General features: G+C 46.7%; 1 protein-coding gene across 1 annotated transcript in view; it reads right to left on the minus strand.

The window, feature by feature from the left end:
• Nucleotides 1-10,142, minus strand: part of AKT1 (AKT serine/threonine kinase 1) — a 159,571-nt gene extending 149,429 nt beyond the window's left edge. The window contains exon 1 of the mRNA XM_054970862.1: nt 9,896-10,142. The gene's annotated coding sequence lies outside the window, so the exon portion shown is untranslated. The remainder of the gene's footprint in view (nt 1-9,895) is intronic.

Here is a 10,142-nt window from a genome sequence, read left to right on the forward strand (position 1 = left end):
CTATTGCATTATATAGTTATCATGCATCAACGCCTATAACAATTTTAATGTTTGTATTTGATTGTATTATTTGTTGTTAATGTTTGTATTTATATTATTTTAATGTTTTTCTATATATGCTGTAAACCAGCTCGAGCACCAGATATGGTGGAGAAGCAGTATATATGTTAAATAAATATATCATGCACTACTGAAAATCAGAAACCCAGTAAGAATGCTTACAGTATATTTGGCAGCTGGGTTCCTTATTTTCTGTAGAGAAACGTCGGCTTATCCCCCACCTGCCCCCCACAATATCGCTGCATGAGAAAGAACTGTATGGTATCAATTTTTCTCTGCAGAATAACACTTCTGGAACGAAGTGAGTTCAGAAAAAGTGACAAATGTAAAGGATAAACCCCCCCCCCTCCCCCAGCAACTCTGATCCAAAACAGTTCTACCTTCCATGGTTGCTTTTACCTTAAAAATGGAAGACACACAGACCACCACCAATCACAGCTCCTTGGCTTCATGCACATCTCTGTCCTGAAACCCCTTTTAAAAAGAGATACTGGGACTTTTAAAACACCAAGCAAGCCTTCTCTCCCCAAGCTATAACCCCGCCAAGATCCCACTGGTATAAAAAGAATATTTCAGGAGGACATTTTTATAAAGGTAATAGATCTATAGTACGACAACGGTTCAGGAAGGCACTTTTTAAAAAAGGTAACAGGATTATAGTCTACGTCACTGCGTATGGTATGTATTCCCCTGCTTCTGTGCGCGTGCGCGCACCGCCAACTTCCTCTGCGGAGTATTTCTTGGTAGTCGCCCGTCCAAGTACTGACCCTTCTTAGCTTCCGAGATCTGACAAGATCAGGATATACCATGCCATGGATATACCATACCCCTGCTCCTACTTCATTATTTTCTACTTTTGTAAGTTCATTTTCTGCTGCAGTGTTTTCAGCATCTGCAATTCCACTTTCTGCATCACCACAACATATCACATCTGATACTGTTTGAGTCTCTCTAATTTTTGTAATCTAAGCCCTCTTGCAATGCTTATTAGATCTCCCATGCTATCCAACCTGTTGTTTTACACCGTGTAATCTCCCTTGAGTCTCAGCGAGAATGGTGGGTGGCAAATTTTATTTTTATTTAAGAGCTGAGGATGACATGCCATGAGGGTTATGCTGCACAATAACCCTGCGAGGTAGTTTAGGGCACAATGTGCCTTTCCAGAGTATACCAAACCTCTCTTGGGTCCAAGTCCAGCAATCTAGCAGTTGCGGCGTACTCACGGTTACACAAGAAATGCATTCAAACGACAGGGAATAGCCACCAAAAACCTCTTTTCATATACCCCACCAGGGACTTCCATTCAGCAGAGGAAAGAAAGAAATCTTGTGAACCTCCCTGCTCAACTAGGACAGAAGTAAGAATTCCCTAGGCTCTAAGGGATAGCATTCTGGGAGGACGGGAACCTCCATCTTTGCACTATAGCATGGGCAGCGCTCCACAACCGAGTAAATATTAACTAACAGAAGCGTCAGCTCCTATTCACAGAGTATACGAGTCTCAGGAGGTTTGCTTTCAAGAAAGCCAAGCTTAATTGGAACCACTGGATTGTTCTGCCTGTTTAAGCTATCAAAAGCCCATCAATTAAACATGGTAATTAATGTAGCTTCTAGGCGGGAGGAATAAGTCCACCCCCAAAAATAGTTCCAGCATAAAGTATAACATGAAAAAAAACACATGGTAAACATTGTGTTTTAAGGATTCCCCCCCCCCCCCATGCAACAAAAAAGCTTGCAAACAGTCATTTCTGTTTGGTCGCCAGCTGCAAGTCGGATTCACAAAAACCGGTTGCCGTTTTCTTTTAGGCCTTGGATGAAATGTGCTTGGGCTACTAAAAACAAAACGGTACGGGCCATTAATTTTAGCAGCTTGTTTACGAGGGTGTAATAAAACATTTACCTAAGGCTTTAAGGTCAACAACTAGTTTTATGGCCACTTTTAGTGGGTTCAGGCCCCTCTGCTACTCACCGCACCCTTCACGTATCCCCCTCTGAGCTAACCACCAGCAGGGCCACGTAGTACTCCTCGGAGTACTGCCCCCCCCCGTAAAAAATCTAGCTGCTGATCCTTATCGGGGAAGACAATGAGAGATAAAATCAGATACAACTGGAAAAGAGCCTGCACAAATGAACAACACGCAGCTGAACTAGGAACACACTGTTCAGATAAGGAGAAGGGTTCAGGTAAGTAAAAGGCGCCGACCCTTGCAAGGGGAGTGCATCTGTCTAGTACAAGCAACGACACAGCTAAAAGGGACCAGGATCTCGGCGCACTCAAACACTTCTACTATAGTTTTTATTAGCGCTATTAAGAGATAATTGATGGCTTTGAAGGTAATGCCAGGAAATTAAAGAGATCTGTGCTTTCAATCACATTTCAGTTACATTGCCGGTGCCAATGCGTACAATATTAGCATCCCAGAGACCCCTGGCTTAGTAACGTGTCATATTGGTGTGCTAATGCACCATGTGCTAGAGCCAGCAACTCAATCTGAACATGACAGAGAGAACAGAGGACCATTCACCCGTTTTCTCACCACCACGCCCAGCATCCTATTTAAGCCAGCACCAAATTACATGGAATGAGATCATAGACTTGAGGCAACAGGAATCCTAGACTGCACCTCTGAAGAGCCAGGGTTATCTTCTTGTAGAAATCTAAGCTGTCTCAGAAAGAAGCAGGTCATGCCTCCTGCATGCTCGCTGCCCACATCTCTTCCGCAACAATCAGGCATTCAAAGAGATTATTAGTATCTCCAGAAGCCCATTCTCCTCCAAGAACGAACGGAGATTGACTCTAAAAAGTAATCTATCGTGTAAGGCCATGATTAGCCTGTTACACGTTGATGCACCTCTGGTATGAGGCAATACCACTTCTGAGGCTGCTCAGTCAAAAGCACAGAGAACACTCCTTTTATGCTTGCATTTTACCAGTCCACTCTGGGGAGAGGAGAGGGGGCACTATGTTCCAAAATGGTGCCTTCTCTTTCGGTTAGTGCCTTTGGAAAGCCTAAGATTGCAAGCAAGGGGAGAGCACACTGACTCCTGGTGGGGTAAGAAAGAAACATAACTGGGTCAAGCTACCAGTACTAGAATACATCTGGACTCCTTACATGCTCAGGGTGGTGCCGATTGCCACCTTGGGGTCGGGTGGCAGTTTTCCACAGGTGGGTTTGGCTAGGGATCCTGGAGGTGTTTCGCCATCCTCTGGGCATGGGGTAGGGATCACTGGGGCCGTTGGGGGTATTTGTGAATTTCCTGCAGTGTGCAGGGGGTTGGACTAGATGACCCTGGAGGTACCTTCCAACCCTATGATTCTATGTTCACAGTGATGCAGCTTCGACAAAGGCCCTACAAATCCCAACGTCGCCGCAATGACGTGTATTATCACATGAACTTTCTCAGCATAAAAACAGTCTAGTTGGATCAAATCAATGGTCCATCTACTCCAACTCACAGTGGCTGGCCAAGACAGTTCACTAGTTGGGCAAGCTATCCTAAGCCTCCCCCCGATTGCCCTGCCATAACTGGTATTCCAAGACACACTAACTTCAAGGCATAGAGGTTACATTTAATTACATGTTTAGATGTTTATAGTCTGTTTTTCTCCCCCGTGGAGACTCAGAGGGGCTTACAACATCTTTCTTCCTTCTTCCACAACAACCCCCTGAGGAACATTAGATGGAAAGTGAGTGACCACCCCATATTCACCCAGCGAGCTTTCATAACAGAGTGGGGATTCGAACCTTGGTCACCCAGATCCAAAGCCACTGACAGAACACTTCTCCACAAACTTTTCTAGTCTTTTATTAGAGCTATCTAAACTAGCAGCCATTACCGCATATGTTAGCTAGGAATTCCATATATTATTGCATTATGTGAAGAACGACTTCTTTTCATCCACCCTGAATTTGTCCCTCACTGCATGCAGAAACCTAGCATATCAGGATAAGAAAGCCCCCTCTGCAATGTGCTGGTTTCCCTCATGCCGAAAAGCCTTTTTTCATATGGAGAATAGATTCAAAGACTCTCATGCACACAGACACACGCCCCCTTGCTATCGGAAGCGATACATTCCATTCCACTTCCTCATAACTCTAGCATTTCATTCCCACTGCATTCTGCTGTGTGCGTATTTCAGGCCTTGTACAACCATTTTTCACAACACAGCACCAGTAACGGGAGTGAGGAAGAGGGCTGACAGACTGTTGAATCAGACACAACAAAACCCCAAAATGGTTTAGGAAAGGCTTGCTAATGTGTGCACGGTTAGACCTCCCCCCACCCCACCCTTACGTAAGGACTTGGAAGTTGGGGAGGAGAAAGAAGTTTGACACATAAGAGAGAGAGAGAGAGAGAGAGAGAGAGAGAGAGAGAGAGAGAGAGAGAGAGAGAGAAACAAACGCCATCTTAAATACACTGGAGTTCTACTGAACTCAATAGGATATTCTTGCACGTAAATCTATTTAACTACAGTTAGGTTTGCCAACGCATGTATGCATAGGACAATGCACAGCAAGTGCTGCTCTAGTACATCACCAACCATGGCATCACGCCAGCACTGCAGTGGCCCTTTAGAAGTGTTACAGATGCGCTAGCGCCGGTCTGCAATCTCCAAGCATCAAATTTGGCTGGCGAAACCGCAGCCGGGGGAAGGAAGAAAGACGCAGCACGTTTTACATCGGCACAGACAGACACAACTTATTTCAATGACACGCCGGGAGAGTGTGTTCCAAGCTGAAAGACTGTGTAAGAAAATCAAACAGGGCTGACAACGAGCCTCGGGGGGGGGGGGAGTCTCATCCCTTTAACAGTAGCTTAGTGGGATATTATTTTTTAACCAGGGGATGTTATTTACCTCCATGTCATGTAAAGCTTCAGCTGCCCATTTCCACACATTACTCCTCTCTGAAAGGAACAGGACATTTTTATCCAGTCCTGTTGGCAACCCTAAATCCAAGGGTGAAGGCCGAATGGAAGGGGGGAAAGGAACTTTCCAAACTCTGCAAAATCCCTCATTTAAATGTTTTTTTTTAGTGTTACCAGTTTATGAAGTTGCCTTATACAGAGTCAGGCCGCTGGTCCATTTAGCATAGTCTGTGCCTATGGGGAGCAATTCTCCTAGATCTCGAGTGGACGCTTTATCAACCCAGTTGGAAGAGTTGCTTTTTTCTAAAGATCTGAGGGACGAAACCTACAATCTTTTATCACATGGGGCACAGGTCATTAGAAGACAGCATTTTCCCTTAAGAACATACAAGAAACTCTCGTGAATTCCCTAGTCTTTCACCAAAAAGAATGAGCCGCCTCCAAACTCACACACAAAATATACATGGAGTCTTAAACTGAATCAGTTTACATGAAATCTTAAGCCAAATCAGCATATGATTAGATAATATCCTTATTTTCTTTCCTGCGTGGAATGAAAGACAATTCTCATGAACGAATTTCTAAAAGCAATCACTCCCAGTAAATGGCTCTATCTTGCAAGTGCGCTACGAGTAGAAAACATTAAGCATCAATTCACACACTTTTGCTAAAGCTCATTAGACGTACTCGGCTTTAAACAGCAAAATATACTCACAGTGGCAGTCAATGGAGAGTGGCGATAATATCTTCAGACGGCCAAGATCCCATACTCTACACAGGGAATCAACTGCCCAGTCCTTTCCCCATTGGCGGCCCCTGTGCATTTTGCAGTGAAGCGTGGGCTCTTAAGTGCATGCATGCCATTCACAGCTAAGTATGCCATGCGGTTATCATCTGAACTCTGGTATTTGTCATAACTCAGCGGAAATGGCAAGATGTAAATAGACTGGACTTCTGAGAAACAAACCCCTAATCCTGAGTGAGCAAGCTTTCTCATTCAGTCTGGGTGCATATCTCTATGGGAGTAAATGGAAAGCAGTTCCGCTTGCATGTAAGAGAACTGTCAACACCACCACGGTGAACAAAGCATCAGATAAGAATTGGGAGAGACTTCAATTCAAACCCCTGTGTGGATGTGCAACCGGTTGAGTGATCTTCAGCCAAGCCCTTTCCCTTGGCCTAGTCTACCTCACAGGGTTGTTGAGAAGATAAAATGAGTGTGTGCGCGTTTACAAATACTAAGCACACTGTTCTATCCTCCTTGGAAGGATGGTGGGATTAAAATTAGTTAGGGGCAGACGGAATAGAAACACTTCTTTAAATTAATTTAGTTAACTCCTTGTGGACTGCTCGATGGAGAGGTCAGATCATCTGATCTGGAATTCTGTCACATACAACGAAGAGGTCGTAAAGGCATTTATGCCTTCCCCCCGTGTTGCCTCCTAGCACTGGCGTTCAGAGATTTGCTGCTTCTGAACATGGAAGCTCCAACTGGTCATTATGGCTAGTAGCCACTGATGGATCTGTCTAACCCCCTTTTAAAGCCATCTACACTCAAGGCCATCACTGCTTCCACGGGCAGTGAATTCCACAATTCAAATCACTCATTGAGTAAAAGAAGCGTTTCCATTTCTCTGTCCTGAATATACAGTGCATCAACTTCGTTTGGTGCCTCAAAGTTCTCGTATTATGGAAGAGAGAGAAAATAGCTCTCGGATTCTACGCAAAACGGCTCAAAAATGTATCGACAGTGCGTCATCTTAGCCCTCACTCCAAGGGGCTTGTAGCAGTAAACATTGTGCTCCCTTTTAGCCTCACAATAAACCTGTGAGGTAAATTAGGCAGAGACAGAATAGCAGGCCCAAAGTCACCCCAATGCATTTTTCATGCATTCATCCTCCACTGACCACCACACTGGATCGAGGCTTTTAATCCATTTCCAGTAGATAACTTTGTATGTGGCATGTGTGTGTGGGTGTGTGGGGGGGGGGTTGTTTATTTGGCCTTTGTGACCTCTGAAACACCTCACACTAGGGTTGTCAGCTCCAAGTTGGGAAATTCCTGGAGATCTAGGGGGTGAAACCTAGAGAAAGTGGGGTTTGGGGAGGGAAAGGACCTTGGCATGGCATAATTCCATAGAGTCCACCCCCCAAAGTAGCCATTTTCTCCAGGTGAACTGATCTCTGTGGCCTGGAGACCTGTTGTAATTCCAGGAGATCTCCAGCCACTACCTGGAGGCTGACAACCCTACCTCACACATTTCAAAAAGCACACCTCTTTGGTACAAAGGCCTCAAACTACTCAAAATACTATTGGCTTCAAACTACTCAATATACTACTGCCTCTGAAGTAGGAAATAACAGCAACTACTTTCTGCCGGGGAGACCATTCAGTGCATTTATCTGTACACAAATATGAGGGTAATAATTAACCTGGCCCGCCCTTTTAAAAAACAAGGAGGAGGGGAGACACACTGCATTTTAAGTGATGCCACACAAACGCAGCACCTGCTCTAGGCAGTTTCAGGACAGGGAAGCAGACACAGACACAGGTCCCTAAATAAAAACACTAAAGAGGATTTGACAGCAGTCAGATCCTGTTCAGGCACCATGGCTTTTTGCCAAAGACGCCGGGACCGTCTCTGGGCATGACATGAACAAGCATAACATGAGAAACAGGTAGCCACAGACAGCATGTCCCAGTATCACCGCGGCGCTTTCTTGTCATGTTCAACTCAGCTGCCCGCACAAATTTATTCCCAGAGATTATCAGGACCGAGACATGTGGTGAAGAGCACAAAACCTGAACATTAAAGCAGAGGCTCTGAACAATTATGCCAACTCATTTAATTAGGTCATTTTTCTTCAACTCTTCGTTGAAATATCTGAGGGTGGTATCCATGGTTCTGCCCCCTCCCATTTTATTCTCACAACAGCCCTGTGAAGTAGGCAAGACTGTGAGAGAGTAAGCGGCCCAAAGTAACCCAGTTAAGTTTCCAACAGCAAAGTGAGGACTTGAACTCGGGTCTCTCAGGTCCTAAGCGGATACTCTAATTTCTAACACTCTGCTGGCAAAGTAAGTTTTCTGGAAGTCAGCAGGGTATACTTCTATACAATTGAGGCAGTGGGAGGCGGGGGGAGATACACCATCTCTCCAAAAATACATACACACACTACATTTCCTGAGGAACAGAATACTTTAAAAAAATCTTTTTCATTATCATATTTGATTTTCTTTGCAAATACTATTCTAGAGAGTTTTCTAAAATAGAAAACTAGGCTATTTCAGCGGGGCAGCCCAATTCGTCTGTCAGCAGCTTAAAACATGACATGTCTTCTTCTAGTAGAATCAAGTCTTCAAGGTGCTACCAGCCTCCTATTTATTATTCTAGCTGTTTCTCAATCCCCAGAGGCTGTGGGACCATTGTATACATTACACAGCAGCCAACTCAGGTGGCATACAGTTCACAGGGAGTGGATGTCAGCCCTGGCTCTCCAAAGAACATCTCTTTCATATTTACCCATTACTTTTTTAGGGTGGAAAAGAGCAAGAGTCCAGTACCACCTATAAGACTAACAAAATTAGTGGTAGGGTATGAGCTTTCGTGAGCCACAGCTCACTTCTTCAGAACTGGTCTCCTTTATAGGGTGGGAATTATAACACATCCAGATAATTCCAGATGAGCAACCATTAGCCTGTTAGCAGAAGAATAAAATAGGAGTCATGGGGCACCTTAAGAGACTGCGCACTGTCACAAGCAGCACTGCTCCAATCAAAGCCATTGATATGAAAGGGTTTAGACTGGAGTAACTTTTGCACAAGATTGCACTGCTGGGCACATGGCCCTCCTGATCTGCGTGTGGTCAGGGCAGTGACCCAAGTTGCCTAGCCGGAAAGGAGCACAGCGCCAACCTCCTTTTTTCTACAGTAGACCAGTGGCACCTTAGAGACCAACGAGATTCTCAGGGTAGAAGCCGTCGAGAGTCACAGCTGCCTTCTTCAGATGTTTTCAGGCGGGCAGCCGTGTTGGTCTGCAGTTGAACTGGATGCAACAGCGCCTTAAAGACCAACTCCACTGCCAGGGGTATGAGCTTCTGAGAGTCACAGTCCAAGAGAGCTTTGACTGGCGGAAGCTCATCGCTTGGAAATCTTGTTAGCCTTTACGGTGCGATCGGATATGGATGTGGTTCTTCTTCAGATGGTATCTGAAGAATGGAACTTTGACTCACTCTGATCCTTCAGTTTTCAGGACAGGTCATAGGCGTTATTTTTGCACCGGCACTAACGCATACACTCGCATAATTAGGAACACCTAAAAACATCAGATCAATCAGGAAATATGTAGCATTAGTATTTGAAAACTCAGCTTCCACCCTGGAAATCTTGTTGGTCTCTGGACTCATATCCTGCTGCTCCACTGCAAACCGACCCGGCTACCCCCACCCCCGCCCCCGAAACTTCCTTCTCCGGCTGCTGCGGGTTGCAAACAGGGAAAAGCAAAAAGGTAAACACACACACACCGCAGAGGGGCACGGGAGAGTAACTGCAAAGCCCCGGAGGGTGCCAGCCCGCCCCTCCAAAGCCTCCCGGGGTGCAAAGGCTGACCCCCCCCCTCACAAACATTTGCCAGCAGTTAAAGGAGAAGCAAAAGAGAGAGAGAGACGCCAGCCAGACAGGGACACACAAAAGAGCTAGTCCTTTTCTCTGGCGGGGGGGGGGGGGGGCGTTGCTAAAGCTGCATCCGCAAGAGCCGCAATGCACTAAAACCGGGAGGGGAGAGAGCCCCGTTTTGCAAAATACTCGCGAGCAAGGCCTGCGTGGAGGAGGGCTGGCTTTGCACGGGGGGGCTTTGCAAAGGAGGCGCTCCACACAATGCACCAAAGGGCGGGGGGGGGGGGCTCCCGAACGGGAAGCGGCGGCAGCAGCCCGGAGCCGGGGAGCAGCCGCGCGGGGAAGGAGCGACTTACATGCCCGGAGCTGGCGAGGGGAGCGGCGGGCTGCAGAGCGGCGGGCTGGAGCCGCGGCCTAGGCGGGCTGGGGCAGGCGCCTCCTCCTCCGGCTGCTCCGGCAGGACTCAGCCCATGGAGCGCCTGCCCGCCTGGGCGATGAATGGAGGGCCGGCCGCTGCCCGCGCGCGCTCTTCCAGGCACAGCCACGCCGGGGCGGACGGGCCGGGCAGCGGGGCGCGCGGCGGCTCCCGGGTCCTCTCCGGCT

Source organism: Eublepharis macularius, chromosome 2 (genome assembly GCF_028583425.1).
Source record: "Eublepharis macularius isolate TG4126 chromosome 2, MPM_Emac_v1.0, whole genome shotgun sequence".
In the NCBI taxonomy this organism is placed as follows: Eukaryota; Metazoa; Chordata; class Lepidosauria; order Squamata; family Eublepharidae; genus Eublepharis; species Eublepharis macularius.